The sequence below is a fragment of the Zosterops lateralis genome, assembly GCF_965231275.1.
Source record: "Zosterops lateralis genome assembly, chromosome: 27".
Taxonomy (NCBI): Eukaryota; Metazoa; Chordata; class Aves; order Passeriformes; family Zosteropidae; genus Zosterops; species Zosterops lateralis.
The window spans coordinates 4,737,663-4,762,953 of record NC_139787.1 but is presented as its reverse complement, the minus strand read 5'-3'; the positions used below and the strand labels follow the sequence as shown (position 1 = coordinate 4,762,953).

The 25,291-nt window shown below is 55.9% G+C and overlaps 1 protein-coding gene across 1 annotated transcript in view; it reads right to left on the bottom strand.

Moving 5' to 3' along the window:
* LOC310919502 (low affinity immunoglobulin gamma Fc region receptor III-like) overlaps positions 1-25,291 on the bottom strand; it is a gene marked incomplete at both ends in the record, with an annotated part of 346,992 nt that overhangs the window by 265,469 nt on the left and 56,232 nt on the right. The window lies entirely within an intron of this gene.

Here is a 25,291-nt window from a genome sequence, read left to right as displayed (position 1 = left end):
GCTGGCAGCCACGACCTGAGGGTCCCCCCTGCCCCCTTGGCTTTGATTCTGACAGCTTTAGAGCTGCTGCAAAGGTGAGAATTCTGTGGCAGGAAAAGGCCTGGCTGTGGTTTGCTCAGCCCTGTGCAAGAAGCACAGAAGCCAATGGGAGCCCAAGCAGTGTCTCTGTGAGGGCCTTTGATGGTTCTCAGAGCAGGGCTGGATGGAAACAGCCCCTGCAGGGGCAGCTGTGAGGGAACCAGTCCGGAAATGCAGCAATTGATCATTTTGTCCCTCTGAGCAAGGGGTTGAGAGAGCCCCAGAAGTTCTGCAAATCCCACATCCATCTGCTCAACAACCTGACTGGGACCATCCTTCTTGAACAAAACCTGCAGTCCTTTGGAACCTCTTGGAAAGAATGCTTGGGTTCTGGATGTGGACACCAGAAGAGAGGGAAAAGAGTGGAAGTAATGAGCAGGGGCTCTACAAGTGGATCTGGGGAACAGGAGTGTCCCAGCAGGAGCAGAGAGTGCCCAGGCAGGGGAATTCAGGGCAGGATGGAGTGCATTTCCCAGGGAAGCAGACCCTGAGGGACACACGGGCATTTCCACAGTCTCCTGTGCACCATTCTTAGCATGGACAGAGTCTGTTCTCCCCGTTTTGGGAGCAGAACACTTGGGGAGTAAATCAAGTCTACAAGTGGGAAGGAGAAAAATGGGAAGAGTTCCTGAATATGGCCCAACCAAAGCCTTCCCTATGGGCTGGGTTGCTGCCCAGAAGGCAGGGAACAATCCCATGGACCTGTTGGACGCTCAGGGAGATTCCACACTCTGTGTTATCCACAAGCAAAAGCTGCTGTGGGATGCACCAACGGGCTCCTAAAGGGAACCAAAAGGTCTCATTTCCTTTGTGATTTGTTTGTGTTGTTATTGTGAGTGACTTGTTGGGAGAGCAGTGATTAAAAGGATTCTATCAACCAGACCATTTTCTACACTGTCAGTTTGATTTTTGCTGAATTTCCTTTTAATTGGGAAAAAATGTTGTTGGAAAATATTTTTACATTTACATCCTGGATGTATAGTTTTGTCTCAACCAACAGGGCATCAGGGAATTGAACCAAATTTAGCCAGCAGTTACCATCATCAGGGCAAGTCTGTAACACGTGCCTCTTAAGTTTGGGCAGCCCAGATATCACAGGGCCCCACTGGGGACAGTAAAAATGGTCAGGGTCCTCCAGGTCAGAGGTTCCCAGGATTTGCCACCTCTCGGACCAGAATCCCCAAGGACGTGGCACCCCCGGAACAAGGAACCCTCTGGGACAAGACCCTGGGACAAGACCCAGGTGTCACCACACCACAGGAGCCCTTTTCCCTCAGGGCAGGACCCATCTGGTTTCCCCTCCCAGCCCAGGACAGAACCCACGTCCTCAGCTCAGCGTAAATGGGCTTTTCCTTCTGCTGCAGGAAAGAGAAAGTGAAAATCTTTCATCCCCCACAGCCCCCCAGCCACGGCCTGCACACCCCATCCCCCTTTTCCCCTTCCTGGGATCCCCCCACTCTTACCTGCTCAGGTGTTCCCTGGAATGGCTGAGGCAGCAAATGGGGGGATGGGAAAAAGCCCAGGGGTGTGTGGGGCACAGACCCAGAGACTCAACCCTGGGGTGCCCCCCTGGCCATGAGCACACTGTGGGGGCTCTGCTGGGCTCTGACTCACCCCAAAATCTGGGGCACTCAGGGAAGGAGCTGCAACTCCTCTGTCCACCCAGCCACTGCCCATCCCTAGGACCCCTATTCCCCTGGGAACCCAAACATGAGACCCCCATTCCCTTGGTCACTCCTCTCTGGGACCCCCATCCCCAGACTCCCATTGCCCAGAACCACCATTTCCTTGATCCCATCCCATGGGATGCTTCTTTCTCCAAAGAACCTCTTCCTGAGGTTCCCCTATTTTCTCCCTGCATGCCCAACCTGGGGCCAACATCCTATGACCCTGAATCCCTGGGCAACATGTTCCTGAAGGACCTCCATCCCTGAATGCTTCAAGGCATGAAGACCCCAATTCCCCTGGACCCCCATTCTCCTGGACACCCATCCTTGGTTCCCCACAACCCCTGAGCCCCCTCACTCCTGGAAACACATTCCCCCACTGAGCCCGCAGACTGTCCCATAATGTCCCCAGCCTGTCCCCTACTGTGTCTCCACCTTTCCTCCACCCTGCCCCCACCAAGGGCCACCTACACGTGGGGACCAGACGTGACCTCGCTTCCTTCCTCTTCATCCGAAGAGCCGCCACCCAGGGGACCGGTGGCCACAGCAGCGAGTGACAGCCAGTCCACATGGCTGGGGACACGGGGATGGCCGGGAAGGTGGCACTGCTCCTGTGGGGTGAGTGCCCTGGGCACGGGCCTGACACCCCGGGGATGGGCCCTGGTGAGGCAGAGACTGGTGGGGAGGGGGCATAGGGGAGCTGTAGGGGTCCCCAGAGGTCCCCAAGGCCAGCAGAGCCAGTGTATGGGCATGGACCCCAGTGTGACCAGTTTCACGGGGTGGCTGTGGGGACAGGAACAGGGGAACAGGAAGAGGGGCACTGGTATGTGGGGATAAGGACAAGGGGATAGAGATGTGGAGACAAGGATGTATCAAAAGGAACCTTGGGGCTGGGGCAGCTGTGGGGACAGAGAAACAGGGATGCAGGGACAGGGACAAGGGTCACATACCATGCAGTTGTGGCATTGGGAAAGCTGCCATTGGAATTAGATCATGGGCACAGGGGCATGGGGATGTGGCTGTGGGTACAGGTGCTGTGAGCGTGGTAGAGGTGACCTGTGCAAACGTGAGGTGTCCACAATGCCCCCATGTCCTGTCTAAGGGTGATTGAGGTGTGCCTGTCCTCAAGCCCTCTGTGCAACACCAGTGTTTCCTTGGGGAAAGTTTGGGAACAGACACCACACCTAGTCCCCAGGTGCTGCTGTCCCTGCAGGGCCACCACCACCCAGCCCTGTCCCTTCTCCCTTCCAGCCCAGACACTCGGCCTCGTTGGTGAGTCCTCAGGGGATGCCATGTCCCCACCCCCCTGTCCCCAGCCCCACACTGGCCCTGGCAGTCTGGTGTCCCCTGCCACCTGCAGGTGCCCAAACCACCCAGCTCCTGGTGGAGCCTCCCTGGAGGCCAGCAGTGCTGTGGGACCATGTGACACTGATCTGCCAGGGCTTGGGAACCACCAGTGGCACCATCTGGTACAAGGATGGGCAGAGCTGGCAGCCAAAGGAACTCGACAACTTCACTGTCACTGAGACTGGCACCTACCAGTGTTACAGACCTGACAGCGGGTTCAGCCACACAGTGAGCGTCTTAAATGGTGAGGGGTGTTTGGGTCTCCCAGGGTGGCACCTGTGGGACCTCGAGGGTTCTGGGTGGGCTCTGCTCCATGGGTCACCTCCTGGGGTGACCAGAGCCTGTGCCCTGAACACAGGGACATCCCAGAGCATCCCAGTGCAGGGGGACCCTGTTTGTGGAAGTGGGGACCACTGGTGCTCTGCGTGTGACTCAATATGGGGGCCCTGTGAAAACAGGACCCCCCTGGTGTGACAGGACCCCCGTGTCCCACAGACCCGTTGGTGCTGCAGGTGCCGGCACGGGCACTGCTGGAGGGGGACACGGTGACACTGCGCTGTCGGGGCTGGTGGAACAATTCAGTCACCCAGGTGCGATTCTACCATGGGAATGAGGAGGTGAGGAGCCCCCGCCCTGGGACCGAACTGTCCCTGTCCCCTCTGCAGCTGAACGACAGCGGCCGCTACCATTGTGAGGGCCAGGTGTACTCCAAGGGGTCATGGGAGCGGCAGAAGTCGTCGCCGGTGACAGTGACAGTGCACGGTGAGCCTCATCCCCACAGCCTCCTTGGGTCCCCTGGCTGGGGACACTCAGCCCCGTCTGGTGACCCCCAGACTGGCCTGCGGACCCTCATTACTGCCCACAGCATTTCCAGGTCTCTCACTGGATCCCCCAGCCCTATGTGGGTACCCCCATCTTTCTGTAAACTTTTTCTATGTCCCCCCATCACTGCTCGAGTCCCTCTCCTTATGCCCTCATCCCTCACTGGGTCCCTTTGCCAATACCTGAGACAACCCCACCCCTCCATGATCTTCCCCCACGGTCCCCAGGTCCCACCATCCCCTCCCTGGTTCCCCACACCCTCCCTGGGGTCCCCCCCTGTCCCTTTCCAGGTGTCCCCTCCCTGAACCCTCCATCCATCCTTGGGGTTCCTTTCCAGGCCTCCCCCCAGCTCTCTGCCCCTTCTTCCTCCCTGGGGTAACCCTGCCTCTCTCCACTACCCTGCCATGTACCTCACTGTCCCTTCATGTCCCTCACTGTCCCCTGCTGTTGTCCTCTCTGGCAGAAATCCCAATCCCATGGGTGTCCATATGGGCACAGCCCCTCAGGGGACAGGTGGCACCGGGAGACACTCTGGTGCTGAGCTGTGAGGTGGCCGCGGGGACAGGTCCCCTGACCTTCACCTGGCACCGGGGGGGCTCTGGGGCACCACTGGGCACTGGCCCCCACCTGGAGCTGCGACACACTGGCGACAATGACAGCGGCCACTATCACTGCCGGGTCAGCAATGGGGACAGCATGGAGGAGAGTGTCCCCCTGAATGTCACTGTCCTGGGTGAGCAGGACTCTTGGGGAGGGGTTGATCCCACCCATGACACCCCCATCCCACCTCACCAGGTGCCAGCCCTGTCTGTGTCCCCACAGTGCCTATGGCCAATGCCACCATCACCCCCGGTCCCCTGTCACACCAGGTGCAAGCAGGTGACAATGTGACCCTGTGCTGCTCAGTGCAGGTGGGCTCAGCCCCTGTCACCTTCACCTGGCTGCACAATGGGCAGGAGGTGGCCTGGGCTCCCGTCCTGGAACTTGGGGACGTTGATGTGGGACATTCAGGCACCTACCAGTGCGTGGCCACCAACCAGCTGGGACAGGACGGGCACCGCGTGTTCCGGGCACTCAGCCCTGAGCTGGCCCTGGAGGTGACATCGTGGGGACATGGAGGCAAAGGTGGGCTCCCACGGGGTCACATGGGGGGTGCAGAATTCTCGTGGTTCGTGGTGACCCCACCCTGTCCCCCTCTGTCCCCAGCAGTGGCCGCAGGGGTCAGCGGGTCCCTCCTGTTCCTGGTCCTGCTCGTGGCTGTCATCATGGGTTGGCACCGGTGGCACCACCTCGGTGAGTGACAATGACGGGGAATGGGGATTGCAGGGATTGGGGTGAAGCACCCACAGAGTAGGGGGGCCATTGGGTGTCATCAACAGCTCCTAACTCGGGTGAAGCTGAGCCCCCAGAGACCTCAGCTGGGGGTCCTGGAGGATTTGGGGAGGTCCTGGAGGGTTGTGCAGAGATGTTGGGGGTTCTGTCAGGGGTTTGGGAGGAATATGGGGGCTCTGGGGGCTCAGGGGCTTCAACAGGTGGTTCAAGTTTTTTTGCGGTTTAAGGGATGCTCAAGGGTCCTGGGAGCAGTCAGGGGTCCTGAGGGTGTTCAGGGGCCCTGAGGACCCCACAGTCACCCCTCCCCCCTTCCCTTTGCAGCCCTCAGGAAGCAGCAGGAAAGGTGAGTGGGGGGCTCCAGGTCTGACCCCCCATTTTACCCTCACTGCAAACCCCCTCACCCCCACAGACACCCCCTTATCCCCGCAGGGTCCCCCCGGATCCCCCGGCCCCCCCAGAGGAGGGGGAGGTGCTGTACACCCACGTCGTGGGCACCGAGCGGGCAGGGGGTGAGTACAGGGTGGGGGCACAGGGACATGTCACCCATGGGTGTCACCCCCCACCCAGGTCCCCACAACCAGTGTCTCTTGTAGGGCGCCCCCGTGCCACATCCCCCCAGGTGACCTACGCGGAGCTGCCGGGACCCCACAGGCAACAGCGGGACCCCAGTGACATCTACGGGAACGTGCTGTGACACTGGGGACACTGGGGGCACTGGAGGTTCCTGCCCAAGGCCACCCCCTGTGTGTGTCCCCCCCCAGCTCCTGTGGGTGCCCACCGTGCCCGGGGGGGCCACGAGTGGGGGGTCCCATGTGGGGCTGCCCAGAGCTCCCCGTTCCAGAGCTCCCAGTGCTCCCAGTACCCCCAGGGGCTCCCCATTCCCTCCCCCAGTGCCAGGGGGCACAGCACCCTTGTCCCTCCCATTGTACCCAAAACGCGGCTTTTTGATTAAACCGGGAGAAATGGTTTTTGTTTGTTCAGCTGTGCCAGGTCAGCTCGGACGGAGGAGGGTCCTGGTCAGGTTGTTGAGCAGATCCGTGTGGGATTTGCAGGATTTTTGGGGCTCTCTCAGTCCCTTGGGGACAGGGACAAAATGATCAATTGGGGCATTTCCGGACTGGTTCCCTCGCAGCTGCCCCGCACAGGGGAAGGAGCTGCCGCTCCCTGTTTGTCCCCTCTGGGTGACACCGGCCAAGGGCTCGGGGACCTGCGGCGGTGCCGCCCCGTGGCCACGGGCACCGATCCCGCAGCTGCCGAGCCCCTCGGGCCGAGCCCAGCTCAGCCCATCCCCGGCCCAGCCCTGCCCGGTGCCCCCCGGTGCCCAAAGCCCCGCACCCGGCGCTCCCCGAGCGGCGTCTGAGCCCCGGAGCTGCTGCGGAGCCTCCGCCGGGCCCGGCCCTGGGGCGGGCGGGGGGCGCCGGGAGGGAGGTGCCGGGAGGGCCGAGGGGACCAGGGAGCCCGGGGAGGAGCCCCCGGCACTGCGGGAGCCGAGTCCTGCCCTCGGGTCACTGTCGCACGTCGCGGCTGCCATCGCGCTGCCGGGGCCGGGACTGTCCCGGGCTGCGGGCACCGACGGTGGCCCTGTGTCCCCAGCGGCTGTGACAGCGTGTCCGAGGCCACTGTCGCCGCGTGTCGGGACCGGCTGTTGCCGTGGCAACGGGACCGACAGCTCCGGGCACTGACGGGGCGCCCATTTGGGGTCACCACTTCAGCCCCAGCACGGCCGGGGGGCAGAGCCACTGCTCGATCTTTCCACGCTCGTCCCCAGGACAGGATCCCCTGGATGTGCCACCCCCAGGATGTGTCACCCCCAGAACAGGGACACCCCTGAACAGGGACAGGACCCCCTGGATGTGCCCCCCAGGACAGAACCCGCCCCTCCCGTCTGACTCAGCACAAACGGACTCTTCCTTCTGCTGCAGGAGAGAGAAAGTGAAAGTGTGGGGGGCGCAAGGCCGGACACCCCCAGCCCCCAACCCCTCCACCTCTCCTACAGCCCCCGCACCCTTTTTCCCCTCCCTGGGGCCCCTCAACCCGGTACCTGCTCAGGAGCTCCCCAGGATCGCTGAGCAGGGAACTGGAGGGGGATGCAAAAGTTACCGGAAAAGGAAGGAAATGGAAATGAAGAGAGGAAAAAGCCCCTCGGGTTTTGGGGGGTGGGTCACAGACCCAGAGCCCCTCAGAATTCACCTGGGGTGACCCCAGCAGACCACGAGCACACCGGGGCTTTGCTTAGCCCGGGTCATCCCAAATTCTGAGGCGCCCAGGGAAGGAGCTGCGACCCCCACGCCCACCTGGCCACTGCCCATCCCTGGCACCCCCATTCCCCTGGGAACTTGTGGGGGTTTAGCACAGATGGTGAGGTGCAGTTGGTGGTTTCCTTTGAACTGACAATCAAAATAGCCAATTGCATGCAGGGATACACCTCTGGGTCACACAGCCCTAAAAGCCAGAAGGAAGCCTGGGGTCTCTCTCTCCCTTCCGCCCTCACAGCAGGAAAGGCAGTCCCGGCTCTCTCCTGTGGAGGGGCCCGGGCTGTCACGGGAGGCCTGGCCCGGTGACTCCCAGCCCGGGGAGGGGATGACGTGCCCCTGTCCCGGCCCCGATCAGTTTTTATCAGCTGTAAAACACCCTGCAGACCCCCCTATGGGGTGGGGAGCTGGCCCGAGGCCTGGCCGTGGCCTGGGCCCTTTCCCCAGCAGGGGAGGGGAGCCTGCAGCCTGCAGCCGCTCCGAGCTGGGCCCGCCCGCAATGAGACCGAGGGCTGGGGGGCAAAGAGCCTTTGATCAGCCGGGCTGCTCTGAGATCTGCCGGAATGAGGTTCTTTTTCTATTCTCCAGGCTGTTGAAAATCCTGGCTGCCCCCGGACAGAGATCATGGAACCCTCACAGGCCTGGGCAAGCTTTAACTCTTTCCTGCCAGCAGATGGAACTTCCAGAGCACCAGCTCTTCCCAGAGTGAGAACAGACCAAGTGATTGAGCACAGAGAAGACTTGGCATAACAGTCAGATGGAGAGAGTGAGAAAGGGATTAATTAGAGGAAGGATGAAGGAGTTGCCTGCTGTCTGGACTTTCTTGTTTGAGCTATGGAAATTAACTTTATAGGTAGACTGTCCATTAAATTATAGAAAAATATGCATTTAGAGAGATGATTTGTGGATTTTTGAGCAAAAGTGTTTGTGATGGACTGAGTAATATTGCATTAGAATCTGTGATTCTTGTGATCCCATGAGATGCCTGAACAGAGAAAGAAAAATGAGAAGCTCCTGCACCAGTGAAAGAAGTGAGAAAACATCTCTGTTCCTTGAGATGAAGAATCCTTTGCCTTTGAAGTTGCTTGTCTTTAAAAAGTGACACCCTAGATGCCTGAGTTCCATTACCCATGAGCAGCTTAGGAAACTGCTAATGGGAGGAGACCACATGGAAGCAGGTTTTTTCAGGCAGGTGTTTCTGTGAGAGTTCTGACCCACAAGAGAACTGTTCTAGGTGGTCAGTGGGGGAAATTCCATAATAAACAAGAGACTCCCCTACTAAAGACTTGATGAAAGACTATATTTAAATGATGAAACTGACTGAAAGTCCCAGGTTTTGCCTCTATGTTGTTTGTAGGGAAGTGAACACTTGTGGGAGGAGGATAAGGGTTTTGTAAGTTTCATGGTTTTTTCTCTCTCTCTTTTTTTGCTTACTCTGTATTAATAAACTGTCTGTTTACTTTTAAGTTAAGCCTGTTTTGCCTTTTTCTCCCAAAATCCCGTCTCCCGATTAGTGAACAAAATTCAGCAAACATGAAACCACCACATAAATAGTGCTGTAACTCAAATAAGCAAACCAAAACCACTACAAGGGCACATCCAGAGGGGTCCTGCCCTGGGGGGATCCTGTCCCAGTGGGGGGACACATGGTGGCCAAGGGGGTCCTGTCCTGGGGGATGGCAGCTCTGGGAGAGTTCCAGACTTCTCCATTCTTGCTGGTCCCCTGCAGGATCTGAGCCAGCAAGAGCAGCTTGGGAATGGAGCCCCAGGCAGGAAGGAGCTCCCCAACTCCTCCTCCTTGAAGCCAGTGCCCATCCAAGTGTGGGGCCCAGCCATGGCCCAGCCCCAGTGCACAGGGATGGGCATTGGCCAGCCCTGCTCTGGCCAGCCCCAGCTGGCAGCCACGACCTGAGAGTCCCCCTGCCCCTTGGCTTTGATTGTGAGGGCCTTTGATGGTTTTCAGAGCAGGGCTGGCTGGAAACAGCCCCTGCAGGGGCAGCTGTGAGGGAACCAGTCTGGAAATGCAGCAATTGATCATTTTCCTCCCCTCAGCAAGGGGCTGAGAGAGCCCTAGAAGTTCTATAAATCCCACATCCATCTGCTCAACAACCTGACTAGGACACTCATTCTTGAACAAAATGTGTAGCCCTTTGGAACCTCCCAGAAAGAATGTTTGGGTTCTGGATGTGGACACCAGAAGGGAGGGAAAACTGTGGAAATATTGAGCAGGGGCTCCACAAGTGGATCTGGGGAACAGAGATGTCCCAGCAGGAGCAGGGAGCGCCCAGGCAGGGCAATTCAGGGCAGGGTGGAGTGCATTTCCCAGGGAAGCAGACCTAGATGGACACACGGGCATTTCCATGGTCACCTGTGCACCATTCTTAGCATGGACAGAGTCTGTTCTCCCCCTTTTGGGAGTAGAACACTTGGGGAGTAAATCAATTTTATAAGTGGGAAGGAGAAAAATGGGAAGAGTTCCTGAATATGGCCCAACCAAAGCCTTCCCTATGGGCTGGGTTACTGCCCAGCAGGCAGCGAACAATCCCATGGACCTGTAGGACACTCAGGGAGATTCCACACTCTGAGTTACCCACAAGCAAACACTGCTGTGGGATGCACCAATGGGCTCCTAAAGGGAACGAAAAGGTCTCATTTCCTCTGTGATTTGTTTGTGTTGTTATTGTGAGTGACTTGTTGGGAGAGCAGTGTTTAAAAGGATTCTATCAACCAGACCATTTTCTACATTGTCAGTTTCATTTTTGCTGAATTTCCTTTTAATTGGGAAAAAAAATGGTGTTGGAAAATATTTTTACATTTACATCCTGGATGTATAGTTTTGTCTCAACCAACAGGGCATCAGGGAATTACATCAAATTTAGCCAGCAGTTACCATCATCAGGGCAAGGTTTTAACACATGCCCCTCAAGTTTGGGCAGCCCAAATATCACAGGGCCCCATTGGGGACAGTAAAAATGGTCAGGGTTCCCCAGGTCAGAGGTTCCCAGGATTTGCCACCTCTGGGAATCCCCAAGGATGTGGCACCCCCAGAACAAGAATCCGCCTGGGACAAGACCCTGGGACAAGACCCAGGTGTCACCACAGCAGAGGAGCCCTTTTCCCTCAGGGCAGGACCCCTCTGGATGTGCCCCCCCAGCCTAGGACAGAACCCATGTCCTCAGCTCAGCATAAACAGCCTCTTCCTTCTGCTGCAGAAAAGAGAAAGTGAAAATCTTTCATCCCCCACAGCCCCCCAAACACTGCCTGCACCCCCCACCACCCTTTTCCCCTTCCTGGGATCCCCCCACCATTATCTGCTCAGGTGTTCCCTGGGATGGCTGAGCCAGGAAATGGGGGCATGGGAAAAAAGCCCAGGGGTGTGTGGGGCACAGACCCAGAGACTCAACCCTGGGGTGCCCCCCTGGCCATGAGCACACTGTGGGGGCTGTGGTGGGCTCTGAGTCACCCCAAAATCTGAGGCACTCAGGGAAGGAGCTGCAGCTCCTCTGCCCACCCAGCCACTGCCCTTCCCAGGGACCCCCAATCCCCTGGGAACCCAACCATGGGACCCCCATTCCCTTGGTCTCTCTGCCCTGGGACCCCCATCCTTGGACTCCCGTTGCCCAGGACCATGACTGCCTTGATCCCATCCCATGGGATGCTTCTATCTCCTAAACCTCCCCTCCTGAGGTTCCTATTTTTTTGCCCTGCATCCCCAGCCCTGGGACCCACATTCCGTGACCCTAAATCCCTGGGCAACATGTTCCTGAAGGACCTCCATCCCTGAATGCTTCAAGGCATGGAGACCCCAGTTCCTCTGGACCCCCATTCTCCTGGACACCCATCCTTGGTTCCCCACAACTCCTGAGCCTCCCCACTCCTGGAAAGACCATCCTCCATTGAGCCCCCAGACTGTCCCATCATGTCCCCAGCCTGTCCCCTACTGTGTCTCCACCCATCCCCCACCCTGCCCCCACCAAGGGCCACCTACACGTGGGGACGAGATGTGACCTCGCTTCCTTCCTCTTCATCCGAAGAGCCGCCACCCAGGGGATCAGTGGCCACAGCAGCGAGTGACAGCCAGTCCTCATGGCTGGGGACACGGGGATGGCCAGGAAGGTGACGCTGCTCCTGTGGGGTGAGTGCCCTGGGCACGGGCCTGACACCCCGGGGATGGGCCCTGGTGAGGCAAAGACTGGTGGGGAGGGGGCACAGGGGGGCTGTGGGGTCCCCAGAGGTCCCCAAGGCCAGCAGAGCCAGTGCATGGGCATGGACCCCAGTGTGACCAGAGTCATGGGGTGGCTGTGGGGACAGGAACAGGGGAACAGGAAGAGGGGCACTGGTATGTGGGGATAAGGACAAGGAGATAGAGATGTGGAGACAAGGATGTATCAAAAGGAACCTTGGGGCTGGGGCAGCTGTGGGGACAGAGAAATCGGGCTGCAGGGACAGGGACAAGGGTCACATACCATGCAGTTGTGGCATTGGGAAAGCTGCCATTGGAATTAGATCATGGGCACAGGGGCATGGGGATGTGGCTGTGGGTACAGGTGCTGTGAGCGTGGTGGAGGTGACCTGTGCAAACGTGGGGTGTCCACAGTGTCCCTATGTCCTGTCCAAGGGTGATTGAGGTGTGCCTGTCCTCAAGACCTCTGTGCAACACCCCTGTTCCCTTGGGGAAAGTTTGGGAGCAGACACCACACCTAGTCCCCAGGTGCTGCTGTCCCTGCAGGGCCACCCCCACACAGCCCTGTCCCTTCTCCCTTCCAGCCCAGACCCTCGGCCTTGCTGGTGAGTTCTCAGGGGATGCCACATCCCCACCCTACTCTCCCCAGCCCCACAGTGGCCCTGGCAGTCTGGTGTCCCCTGTCACCCACAGGTGCCCAGACCAGCCAGCTCCTGGTGAAGCCCCCCTGGAGGCCGGCGGTGCTGTGGGACCAGGTGACACTGACCTGCCAGGGCTTGGAGACTGCTGGTGCCATCACCTGGTACAAGGATGGGCAGCGCTGGGGGCAAAAGGGACTCAACCACTTCACTGTCAAAGAGAGTGGCACTTACACGTGTGAGAGACCTGGCACTGGGCGCAGCCCCCCTGTGAGAGTCTTACAAGGTGAGGGGTTTTTGTTGCCCCCAGTATGGCACCTGGGGGACCCCAAGGGCTCTGTGTGAGCTCCACCCCATGGGTCACCTCCTGGTGTTACCAGCACCTGGTCTGTGCACAGGGGGACATCCCAGAGCATCCCAGTGCAAAGGAACCCTGTTTCTGGTATTGGGGACCCCTGGTGGGCTGTGTGTGACCTAGAGCAGGAGTCCTTGTGAAAAGGGCCCCCCCTGGTGTGACAGGACCCCTGTGTCCCGCAGACTCATTGGTGCTGCAGGTGCAGGCACAGCCGCTGCTGGAGGGGGACACGCTGACACTGCGCTGCCGGTTCTGGCGGGACCTGTCAGTCAGTTCGGTGAGATTCTACCATGGGGATGAGGAGGTGAACAGGCCCCTCACTGGGACAGAGCTGTCCCTGTCCCCTCTGCAGCTGAACCACAGTGGCCAATACCACTGCAGAGGCCGGGTGAGCATTGGGGTATCACAGGAGTGGCAGGAGTCAGCGCCAGTGACAGTGACAGTGCACGGTGAGCATCCCACAGCCGCCATCCTGATACACCCCCACAGCCCTTCCCCAGGGACTCGGTGTCACAAATCCCCCTCCCCTCTCCTTCCCAGAGCTCTTCACGGTGCCGGTGTTGGAGGGTTCCCCTGAGCCCATCGAGGGGTCCCCCCTCAATCTCAGCTGCCTCAGCACCCCCAGCCCCCTGCGGCCCCCAGCCCCCCTCCTGCACCTCTTCTACCGGGACGGGCAGTTGGTGGGGGGCCCGCAGGGGTCCCCACAGCTCCTGGTGCCTGCCGTGGGGGTCTCCCACTCGGGGAATTACAGCTGCCAGGTGCTCTCCGAGTGGGGGGCCGTGCAGAAGAGCAGCGCCCGGCTCCGCGTCACGGTGCACAGTGAGTGTGGGGATGGGCACGGGGAGCCCCCACAGCCCTCCCAGGTCTCCCAGCCTTGCTCAACCCTCTGTGTGCCACCCTGCCTTCCCAGGTCTCTCCCTGCATCCTCCCATCACCTTCCCTGGTTCCTGCATGCCTTACCAGGTCCTCTCACTCTTCCATAGCTGCACCTCTCCCTCTCTGAAATCTCTCCACTGTCCACAGGTCCCACCATCTCTGTCTAGGTCCCTAAAGCCTTCTCTGTGGTTCCCTTTAACCCTATTTTTGTCCGTCCCCTCAGCACACGTCCCACCTTACCCCAGGGTGCCTTCCATCTCTTTCCAAGCCTCTCTCCCATCTCTGGGCCCCCAACTTCTCACTGGGATCAACTCTCCCCTGTCAGATCCTGCACCTCCCTGCATTCTTCACTGCACCCTAGTGTCCCCCACTCTTCCCATGTTCCCATTCACCCTAATAAGAGTGACCTTCCCAGGGGAGTGAGACCCTTGGGATTGGGGTGATGCGCCTGTTGATATGCCCCATCAGACCCATCACATCCCACCCACACCATTCCGTGCCCTCCATGAGGTGATGGCCATCACCAGCCTTGGGCACAGCAGCCCTCATCCCATCCTCACCTCACCCTCATCCCATCCTCATCCCTCACCCTTCATCATTCAGATGCCCTCATCCCACAACACATTATGGTCCCACCAGCATGATGTCACTCTCCTGGGTAAAGGAGACCCTCTGTCTCCAAGTGCCACCACACAGATTCCCTCATTCTCCTGCGCCAGGTGCAGGCCCTTCCCCCTGGCCTCATCCCTGTCTCTGTCCCCACAGTGCCTGTGGCCAATGCCACCATCACCCCCGGGCCCCCAGCACACCAGGTGCACGCAGGTGACTCCGTGACCCTGCACTGCTCAGTGCAGGTGGGCTCAGCCCCTGTCAACTTCACCTGGCTGCACAATGGCTGGGAGGTGGCCCGGGGTCCTGTCCTGGAGCTTGGGGACATCGATGTGGGACATTCGGGCACCTACCAGTGCGTGGCCACCAACCAGCTGGGACAGGACGGGCACCGCGTGTTCTGGGCACTCAGCCCTGAGCTGGCCCTGGAGGTGACACCACAGGGAAACTGGAACAGAAGTGGGGTCACACAGGGTCATTGGGATTGCCATATTCCCGGAGTGACAGGTGACCCTGATCTGTCCCTTCTATCCCCCACAGTGGCCACAGGGGTTGCTGTGTCCCTCCTGTTCCTGTTCATGCTCGTGGGTGTTGCTGTGGTCTGGCACCGGTGGAACAACATGAGTGGGTGACAATGGGGGCAATGGAGGTCCTGGGGAGGTGGGAGGCCACCTGGAATGTGGGGGTGATGGGCAGCACCCACCAGCCTGGACTTGAGTCCTGAGTGCTCAGGACCTTTGCTTGGGGTTCTCAAGGATTTGGGCTGGTGTTGGAGCGTCTCTCTTCCTGCCAGGCTTGGGCTACTGGGTACTCAGGGGTTCCAGAGCACTGGGGTGGTTCAGGGGTTCTGGAGGGCATCAGGGGTGCTCAGAGGTCCTGGAAAAAACTGAGAGTCCAGTGGGGTTTCAGGATTCATGAGGGGGCCTTGGGGACCCCACAGTTACCCCTCCCCTCTTTCCTTTGCAGCTGCCAGAAAACACCAGGAAAGGTGAGTGGGTGGCTCAAACCACACTGTCCCCTTTTACCCCAACCCCCAAGGCCTCCCATTCCCTCCCACAAATCCCCTTTATCCCTGCAGGGCCCCCCCGGATCCCCCAGCCCCCCCAGAGGAGGGGGAGGTGCTGTACACCCACGTCGTGAGCACCAAGCAGATGGGGGGTGAGTACAGGGTGGGACACACACAGAGGGACACATCACCCATGAATGTCACCCCCACCCAGATCCCACAGCCAGTGTCTCTCGCAGTGTCCCCCCGTGTCACCACACTCCAGGATCCCCAGGTGACCTACGCGGAGCTGCGGGGACCCCATGGGCGACAGCGGGAACTCAGTGACATCTCCGGGAATGTGCTGTGACGCTCGGGGCACACGTGGGCACTGGGGGCTCTGACAGAACTGGAGGGCACTGGAGGACCCCACCCATGGGCAACACGTGTGTCCCCCCGACACTGCTCCTGTGGGTGCCCAACATTCACGGGTAGGTGGGCACATGTGGGGGTCACATGTGAGGCTGCACAGGACACCCAGAGCTCCCCATGCCCCCAGAACCCACAAGGGCTTCCCCACCCCCCTTCCACTACCACGAGTTGCTCTCCATTCCACAACCAAGTGCTCCCAGTACCCTCAGAGGCTTCTCCATTCCCTCCCCACAGTGCTCCCAGTAACCCCAGTGGCTCCCTATTTCCCCTCCTGTTCCCAGTAGATCCAGGTGTTTCCCATTCTGTCTCCCAGTACCCCTGTACTCCCAGTGGCTCTGCAATCCCCCTCTCAGCACTCTGAGTACACCCATGGACTCATTTCCCTGTTATAAGCCCAAAATGCAGACTTTTGGTTCAACTGGAAGAAATGATGTTTCTTTGTTAAGCTCTGTTGGGCTTTAAGAATAGGATTCTCCAGTTCTGGGCTGACACTGAAAACCAGGGGCTGCTGGTCCTCCCCCTGCCAGTGGAGACAGAAAATGCAAAGATCCCAAAGGGCTGAGAGAAGAACAATTTCCTGCAAACAGCAACGAGAGAACAAAACCAACAGCAACAGCAACAAAGTTCAGAATCCCTGAGGGTCACAAAAGGAAGAATTTCCAGGGAAAACCCCCAAAAAGGAGCAAATTCCAGACCCTTCCCCCAGCACATTTTCTCCACCAGGAGGAACCTGGCAAGGCCCTGGACCTTCATTGCTCTGACGGCCAAAGCAGCTTTCAGGAGGCTCCGGATTCTCTTGTCTCATTTCCCAAACTCCTCCTCTGCCCTGTTCCCCACACAGTGATGTCACAAAGGCCCTGTGGGTGTTCTGGAGCCTTCCACTTTCCTGGGCAGTTGGAATGAGTCCATGGCACAGGGTGGGGCTGAGTTTCCAGTCAGTTCCAGGAGCTCTGGACACTCCTCCAGGTCAAGGCAAAGTGTGCCCTGCCCTCTGCTGCCAAAAGGGATGGTATCCTGCTTTAAATGTGTCCTAGGGTGACTATGATGCTTGTATCCCCAGTCATCTGTTCTGTGTGTGCTGTATGTTGTGTTCTCACCTTTAAGACTGGTTCTGAGAGCGAAGCAGGGAAAGAAGAAGTGTGCAGTTTGTTTTGAGTAAACAGTCTTCACTCCTACACATTTCTTCTCCCAACTCTGTGTTTTTCGGAGGCTCGGAGAGCAGTGGGACAGAGATCTCCTGTGCTTTTAGTTAGTTTTACCCAGCTGAGGCTGAAAAGATCCCTGGACTACTTTTTTCCTTTTTTGGGGGGACTGTTTAAATCTACTCTGGACTGAAGAAAACCCCAGAGGAGCATCGAGGGCTCACACCTGCAGCCCACCAGGGCCTGGACCTCCAGAGGGACTGGGACTGGTGGGAGACTGAGTGAGCTGAGCTACACTCACAGCAAGGACTTCCTCAGTTTTGCCATCTCTCTTCAGAGTGGTGAGAGGTTTTGTTGTTTCATATTGTTCATTCTTTATGCTTGTGGGCATTTTTTTTTGTTAAATAAATAGATTTTTCCACCTTTCCGAGGAGATTCTTTTCCCGAACTGGCTGTGGGGTGGGGCCATTTGGGTTTGTTCTCCAGAGGAACCCCATTTGTAAGTTTCCTCCCAAATCTGCCCTAAACCAGGAAAATACATTTTTTAATTGGCACTCAACTGCATGGCTCGAGAGAGTGGAAAATCTTGTATTGATTATTGATTACATTTTGGTTGTACTATATGTGGGATAAAGTCAGTAGCCATGTTGCTCCTTGAATTCCTAATGTCTCTTGGAATGGAGTCCTTTCTGTATTTCTGTTCCCTAGGCTTTTTTGAGGTTTTAATACCTTTCTGGTTCTGGTTTGTTTTCTTATCCAGAAATAGCTCCAATGTTGTCCCTAACACACAGCTTTTACACTAGGGGTGCATGAATTAGGATTGCTATTTTGTTGGGCTCAGTGATCATGATTTATAGAAAGTTTATAAAGGTACTGGAGTTTGTGCCGGGTATGTTTGGTTTATGATCCATTTGTCCCACCCTGCATCCTAGTTCCAGCAGCATGTTTTGGGGATTTATGAATAATTGCACCCAGTTTGTTAGAGGAGGAATAGGGGATAAATCTTTTCAGCCTTTCCTTTCCTTCTACTCTTTTGAGTCGGCTACATCACTTTTGGAGAATGTTCAGTGTCCCCTGGATGTTAAAGAGACCACCTTCCTGGTATTTCATCTGGCGAATTTTCACTATACAGCCTGCAGCTTGTGGTGGTTTTACGTTTGCTGAATTTTGTTGGCTAAGTGGGAGATAGGATTTTGGGAGAAAGGAAAGGCAAAACAGGCTCAACTTAAAAGTACATGAGAGAGATTTTATTAACATATACAAGGAGAAGAAAATAGGAAGAGAAAAAAAAAAACACATATAAATTTCTAAGCTGACTTTTTCTTCTACTAAGGCAAAACTTAGAACTCCAGGTTAGTACTACTAATAAAATAGGCATTCATTTAGTTTTTGAGAGAGAGAAGTCTCTCTTTTTGCTTGGTAATTTTTTACAAGAGAAAGAGTTTGCTTGTGGCTTCTAACTTACACAAAAGCAGCCCAGACAGGAAATTTTGCAATTGTGGAACTTCTTATATCTACATAGCTGTTTCTGTGACGGCACATATGGGTTGTAGATTCACAGACTGGCATGGCACCTTTTAAAAATGAGCAGTTTCAAAGGCAATGATTTTTTTTTTTTTAACTCAGGGAACAGAGATGTCTTTTTACTTCTTTACTGCCAGAGGGATTTTTTTTATTTGTTTCTGTTTAACTTCTCATGGGATCACAAGATCACAGTTACTAATTCAGTATTCACTCAGTCCATCACAGATATCTTTGCTCAAATCTACAAATCATTTCTTCAATTCATATTGTCTAGAATTTAAAGGATTATTCTAGCATATTACAGTCTGTTAATGTAATCTACGGGAGATTTTCAGCTTAGACCTAAGGCAACTTGTCATTTTTATCACTTAAGAAGTCACTCTTCCTTTACTGACTTTGAGATCTCTATATTGTCTTTTTACATCTCCAATTTTAGGCCTTTTTTTCACATCTCTAAAGAGTTTAGGAAAGTTTTAATCGGTGTCAGGAAAGAGTTAAAGCTTGCCCAGGCCTGCGGTGGTTATGTGATCTCTGCCATGGCAGCCATGAAGGTTTCAAAGCCAAGCCGGAGGTGGGGGAAGCTGATGAATGCCTTCACTTTTACTCCAGATCTGATGGCGTGAGCCGCTCGCAGCTGCTCTTCGGGGCCCAGCGTAGGGTGGGGGAGAGATCCCATCTTTTTCTGGGGCCAGGGGTACCGGCAGCCAGGGGGCCGGGGCACGGCCCTGCTACGGCTGGCCCCGATCCCCGGCACGGCCCCAGACACGCGGCCAGCTCTGCCCAACTGCAGCACTGCCGCCGGCAGCCGGGGGCAAAAACACCTCAGCCGGCTCTGCCTCCTCTGCAGCTCTTGGAGGCCCGGCCGGGCCCGGCCGCCCTGGGGCAGCGGGGCTTGAGCCGGGCCCTCCTCAGCTGCCCACGATGTCACCTGGTCACCAGACGGGGAGGGAAGAGGAAGTCTGGAACCCAGCCTCAGCTTAGATGGGTATTACCAAAAGCTGCATTCTGTTTTCTGAGTGGTCAGAACTACGTGTCAATCCAAAACCTGACCCCTGATAGATCCCTGTCCTTTCCAAAGAATTCTAAGGTCCCAGCAGAGCGACATTTTATTAACCAAAAAACCCAAACTGTATTAACCCATGACAAGCTTCTCTAGAGTGAGGTCTGAGATTTCCAGAGGGGCTGATGAGACTCCTGGCCCAGAAGCAGACCCAGAAATAGGCCCAGGTGTGGAAAATCCTGAGTGGTGTGGAGAATGGGAGAGAATGGGCTGGGCCTTGAAAAAATTTTCTGATCCCCCACCTTGGAAATTTTCACATGAACAAATTCAGAACCCAGATGAGGTGGGGAAATATCTGAAGGAGAAGTGCCATGATGACTCTAAGGAGAAAAAGCTCATTGCAATAAGCTGGGCCCTGGCATATGATTATTGCACACTGCCAGATACTGTAGGGCAGCAGATAGAGGCAGGGGGGCAGGGAGATAAATCAGCAGCTACCCCAGTCACTCAGGCTGCAGCCAACACTCCAGCAGCTCAGACAGCAGCTAAACCTGACAGTGAGCCTAAGACACTGTCAATCCCCCCAGCAAAGAAGTGCACACACAAAACAGATCGACCAGAGGAGGATGATGCACATGAAGGACCCTCCACGCCTCCCAGCAACATTCAATCAGAAGCCCAACCAACTGACACCAAATCAGAAGCTGAACAAACTGACACAAAATCAGAAGCCCAACCAGGTGGCACAAGATCAGGAGCCACTATTGAGTCTCTTTCCCTGAAGGACCTTTGTGGCCTAAGAAAGGATTACACTCGATGACCTGATGAATCTATAATTAGTTGGTTAGTCTGTGTTTGGGGTGCTGCAGGTGAGGCTACAATGGTGGACGGCACTGACAAGAGGCATTTGGGATCCCTGTCACATGATCCAGTTATTGACCAAGGAATGATGAGTGTGGCTCACCCTTGCAGTCTCTGGGAATGGGTCCTGGGAAGTGTGGCACAAAGATATCTGTGTGCAGACAATCTCTATATGCAGCAAACCCAGTGGAAGACCATAGAACAAGGGATTCAATGCCTGAGAGAAATGGCAGTGGCAGAGATTGTCTTCTCAGATGACCCAAACACTAGGAACCCAGATTTGGTACCACGTACACCCGTGATGTGGTAAAAACTTGTATGACTTGGGCCACAAGAATACTCTTCTGCTTTAGCAATAATGAAGCAGGATGGTACAGAGGAGCCTGTGCTGGATATGGCAAGGAAGCTTCGAGCATATGCAGATGCCGTGCATGGTCCAACACACACAGGAATTGCAGCTCTGGAAACCTGTCTGCAGAAATTAGAAGGCAAGATAGAGGACAATCACAATACACTCAGAGAGGAGATTAAAGTATTGAAAGAGAGCTTTCTCCAAATCTTGGCAGTACAGATCAGAACTTCTGGCACTAAATGCAGACATGCCCCAGATAGAGCAGGAAGGGGCATCCCACAAGGTAAGCTGTGATCACTCCTGAGTGATTGTGGAGAAGACATAAGGAGATGGGATGGAAAATGTACTGCTAATCTGATGAGACTTGAATTGGACTTGTGCTTGAATTGGAGGGAGGCAAGACTCAGAGACGAAGTTCCACCAAAAAGGAAGCAGCTCCAGTTACCCAGGGAAAGAAGGATAACCAGGCTTAGAGGGGCCCTGCCTCTAGCAAGGTACAGGCTAGAGAAAGCCGTGTTTTTTGGACTGTGTGGATTCATTGGCCTGGCACATTAGAACCACAAAAATATGAGGCCTTGGTTAACACTGCTGCACAGTGCACATTACTCCCATCAAGACGTGAGAGAAGAATCTGTTTCTATTGCTGGTGTGACAGGGGGATCACAGGATTTTACTTTGGTGGAAGCTGATGTGAGACTGACTGGAAATGAGTGGAAAAAACATCCTATTGTGACTGGCCCAGAGGCCCCATACATTTTGGGCATAGATTTCCTCCAAAATGGGTATTTCAAAGACCCAAAGGGACTCAGGTGGGCATTCAGGATAGCGGCTGTAGACACAGAGGGTGTAAAGCGATTGAACACCTTGCCTGGACTATCAGAGAACCCATTTGCTGTAGGACCTCTGAAGGGGGAAGAGCAACAAGTGCCAATTGCCACTTGGACAGTGCATCACTGACAGTACAGAACAACTTGAGATGCTGTGATTCCCATCCACAAGATGATCTGAGAGCTGGAGAGCCAAGGGGTGGTCAGCAAAACCCACTCACCCTTCAACAGCCCCATCTGGCCTGTGTGCAAATCTGACAGAGAATGGAGACTGACTGTGGACTATCGTGGCTTGAATGAAGTGACTCCACCACTGAGCGCTGCTGTGCTGGACATGCTGGAACTCCAGGATGAGCTGGAGTCCAAGGCAGCAAAATGATACTCCACTATTGACATTGCCAATGCATTTTTCTCCATTCCTCTGGCTGCAGAATACAGGCCTCAGTTTGCCTTCATGTGAAGGGGAGTGCAGTACAGCTAGAACCGACTGCCTCAGGGGTGGAAACACAGCCCCACCATCTGCCATAGACTGACCCAGGCTGCACTGGAAAAGAGTGAGGCTCCAGAACATCTGCCATACATTGATGACATCATTGTACGGGGGAACACTGCAGCTGAAGTGTTTGAGAAGGGAGAGAAGATCATCCAGATTCTCCTGAAAGCTGGTTTTGCTATTAGGAGGAGCAAAGTTAAGGGACCTGCTTGAGAGATCCAGTTCCTGGGAGTCAAGTGGCAGGATGGACGGCGTCAGATTCCCACTGATGTCATCAACAAGATAACCACGATGTTTCCGCCAACCAACAAGGAGGAAACACAGGCTTTCCTAGGCATCATAGATTTTTGGAGAATGCACATTTCTGAGCACAGCCAGATTGTGAGCCCTCTCTACCTGGTCACCCACAAGAGGAACACTTTCCACTGGGGTCTTGAACAGCAACAAGCCTTTGCCCAGATCAAGCAGAAGATCACTCATGCAGTAGCCCTTGGCCCAGTCAGGACGGCACCAGATGTGAAGGACGTGCTCTACTCTTCAGCCAGAAGCCATGGTCTGTCCTGGAGCCTTTGGCAGAAGGTGCCTGGGGAGACTCTAGGCTGACCTCTGGGATTCTGGAGGTGAAGCTACAGAGGGTCCAAAGCCAACTACACTCCAACAGAGAAGGAAATTTTAGCAGCCCATGAAGGAGTCCAAGCTGCCTCAGAGGTAATAGGCACTGAAACACAACTCCTCCTGGCACCTCGACTACCTGTTCTGGGGTGGATGTTCAAAGCAGAGGCTCCCTCTACCCACCAAGCCACCAATGCCACATGGAGTAAGTGGATTGCTCTCATCACAAAGCACGCCCCATTGGAAAACTGAATTGCCCTGAGATTTTTGAGATAATTACAAATTGGCCTGAAGGTGAAAACGTTAGTCTCATGGATGAAGAAGAAGAAGAGCAAGTGACACGTGTCGAAGAAGCTCCACCATATAATCAACTGCCATCAGAACACATTATGCGCTTTTTACAGATGGTTCTTGTTGCATTGAAGGGATTAATCAGAAGTGGAAAGCAGCCGTATGGAGCCCCACGTAACAGGTCACACAAGCTGCTGAAGGAGAAGGTGGGTCGAGCCAACTCACTGAACTCAAAGCCATTCAATTGGCCCTGGACATTGCTGAAAGGGAGAAGTGGCCAAAACTCTACCCTGCACCCCTGTTCCTTCATCCCTGTCCTTAATGCTGCCCCAGCCCCAAGGTTCCATTTGACACATCCTTGTCCTCACATCTCTATCCCCCTCTTCCTGTCCTCATATCACAATTCCCTTTCCTGTCCCCACAGCCACCCCATGACTCTGCTCACACTGGGCTCCATGCCCATGCACTGGCTCTGCTGGCCTTGGGGACCTCAGGGGACCCCCAAAGCCCCCCCTCCCCACCGGTCTCTGCCTCACCAGGGCCCATCCCCAGGGTGTCAGGCCCGTGCCCAGGGCAGTCACCCCACAGGAGCAGCGCCACCTTCCCGGCCATTCTCGTGTCCCCAGCCATGTGGACTGGCTGTCACTCGCTGCTGTGGCCACCCGACTCCTGGGTGACTCTTTGGATAAAGGGGAAGGAAGCGAGGTCAGGTCTCATCCTCATGTTTAGGTGGCACCTGGTGGGGGCAGGGTGGCCACAAGATGTGGACAAACTGTGATCAGGGTTGGGACAGGCTGTGGACAAGGCTGGGTGGCACAAGGTGGGACATGGGGTTCTCAGGAGTGGAAGGCTGTGTGGTTTTGGGGAGCCAGGGATAGATGTCCAGAAAAATTGGGGGTCCCAGGGCTGAGGGAACTCATGGATGGCAGTCCCAGGGGAATGTAAGGTCCAGGGATTAAGGGTCATTTGATGGATGTGCCAGGAATGGGCTGTGAAGGGAATAGGGTGGGCCGGAGGGAATAGGATGTCCTGGGAGAATCAATATTCTGGGGGAAGGGGAGTTGTAGGAGATGGATCTATGGGAGAGGATTTCTCAGAATGGGGAGCCTGGGCCATGGAGATCCTGGAGAATGTGAGTACTGGGATGGGGGTCCCAGACCAGGAGAGCATAAAGAAATGGGGGTCCTATGTTTGAGTTCCCAGGGGAATGGGGGTGCCAGGGATGGGCAGTGGCAGCATGGGCCCGTAGATCACAGCTCCTTCAAGGGGTGTACCTCACATTTTGGGAAGACCAAGGACTCAGCACTGCCCCCCTAATATGCTCCTAGTTTGGGGGAGGCACCACAAGGAGATTTCCAAGGGGGTCTTGGTGACTGTCCCCCCAACCCCCAGTGACATTTTCCTCTCTTCATTTCCATTTCCTTCCTTTTATCCCTCTATTTCACAACTCCCCAGTTTGTGCCTTGATCCTGGGGAGCACCTGAGCAGGGAATGGGTTGGGGAAACCCGAGGGTGCGGGAAGCAGGGGTGAGGGGTCTGCAGGGAGGGTTGGAAGGCTGTGGGGATGGGGGTGTCTGGCTGTGCCTGCCCAACACTTTCACTTTCTCACTTCTGCAGCAGAAAGAAGAGGCCCTTTGTGCTGAGTGTCACAATGGGGGGGGGGGGGGGGGGGGGGGGGGCGAGTTCTGTCCTTGGGGGCACATCCAGTGGGTCCTGTCCTGGGGAGATCTTGTCCTCTGGGAGGGTTCCAGACTTCTCCATTCTTGCTGGTTCCCTGCAGGATCAGAGCCAGCAAGAGCAGCTTGGGAATGGAGCCCCAGGCAGGAAGGAGCTCCCCAACTCCTCCTCCTTGAAGCCAGTGCCCATCCAAGTGTGGGGCCCAGCCATGGCCCAGCCCCAGTGCACAGGGATGGGCATTGGCCAGCCCTGCTCTGGCCAGCCCCAGCTGGCAGCCAGGACCTGAGGGTCCCCCCTGCCCCCTTGGCTTTGATTCTGGCAGCTTTAGAGCTGCTGCAAAGGTGAGAATTCTGTGGCAGGAAAAAGGCCTGACTGTGGTTTGCTCAGGCCTGTGCAAGAAGCACAAGAGCCAATGGGAGCCCAAGCAGTGGCTCTGTGAGGGCCTTTGATGGTTTTCAGAGCAGGGCTGGCTGGAAACAGCCCCTGCAGGGGCAGCTGTGAGAGAACCAGTCCGGAAATGCAGCAATTGATCATTTTGCTCCTCTCAGCAAGGGGCTGAGAGAGCCCCAGAAATTCTATAAATCCCACACCCATCTGCTCAACAACCTGACTGGGACCCTCCTTCTTGAACAAAACATGCAGACCTTTGGAACCTCTTGGAAAGAATGTCTGGGTTCAGGATGTGGACACCAGGAGAGAGGGAAAAGTGTGGAAATATTGAGCAGGGGCTCCACAAGTGGATCTGGGGAACAGGGGTGTCCCAGCAGGAGCAGGGAGTGCCCAGACAGGGGAATTCAGGGCAGGGTGGAGTGCATTTCCCAGGGAAGCAGACCCTGAGGGACACACAGGCATTTCCAGGGATTCCTGTGCACTGTCCCAAGGATGGACAGAGTTTGTCCCCTTTTGGAAGCAGAAGCCATGGGAAGTCAATCAAGT